We start from the raw sequence: 933 nt of genomic DNA on the forward strand, positions 1-933 counted from the left end.
CAGAATTCTGAGAAAAAAGTCAGAATTCTGACTTTTTTTCCCATATTATACTGAAATAAAATAAAAAAAAAAAACTGTTAACTTTTTTTTTTTTTTTTTTCAGTGGCCCTAATCCTCTTCCGTACACTGGAGTGACTGCATCTTGGATATTTTTTACTCTGACTCCACCCTTTCACTGAACTACAGAGTCTAACCAGGATATAACGCTTTTCTTTGGATCTTAAAATCCGCAAATCATAACAGAAAAATATTTTAGCATAAAAATTGATGATTAAAAAGGAATTTTAAGGGACCAGCCAAGAACCCATCAAGGAAAGTGGGGAAATACTACTGCAGCTACTCTTTTTTTTATTTTAAAAATAGGAAGCAAATGGAAACTGCAATTGTTTTCAAATATACTATTAGCCTGAGAGAGAACCCAACATTTACACTCAGACAAAACTTGTTTATATAAAAAAAGAGAAATGATGGGTTGGCTTTTAATGCCTGTAGAAAACCATCATGCTTCTTAGGCAGAGAGCAGAGTATCTGTGAGTCAGATAAACAAACAGTTCCCTAGACATTCCTGATTGCTTGAGCCTTGTATTTTTGTCAGCAGCTGATTCATTGTTGTTCAGAGAGAACTGATGCCTAAGAATGTTATTACTAATGATTCATTTCAGATTTGTTCTGTGGTTACTAACTACTACTGTAAATTACTCATTACAGACTTCTGACTCAGACAATTAAAAAATCGGTGTCAAACGAAGCTGCAAATGTTTTGAGTTCTCGGTGTTCAGTCGAGTCATGGAAAATATTTAGATGAAAGTGTTCTGCTGAAGCACTCCGTGACTAAAAAATGCATAAAAAATGCGTAATGATACCACAGTAGTTTGGATTCAGAGCCCTGCTGGGGCATAACTGTATGTCTACCACTTGGAGGCAGTGGCGGCC

This window comes from Cyprinodon variegatus, unplaced genomic scaffold (genome assembly GCF_000732505.1).
Source record: "Cyprinodon variegatus isolate N-32 unplaced genomic scaffold, C_variegatus-1.0 Scaffold76, whole genome shotgun sequence".
Lineage (NCBI taxonomy): Eukaryota > Metazoa > Chordata > Actinopteri > Cyprinodontiformes > Cyprinodontidae > Cyprinodon > Cyprinodon variegatus.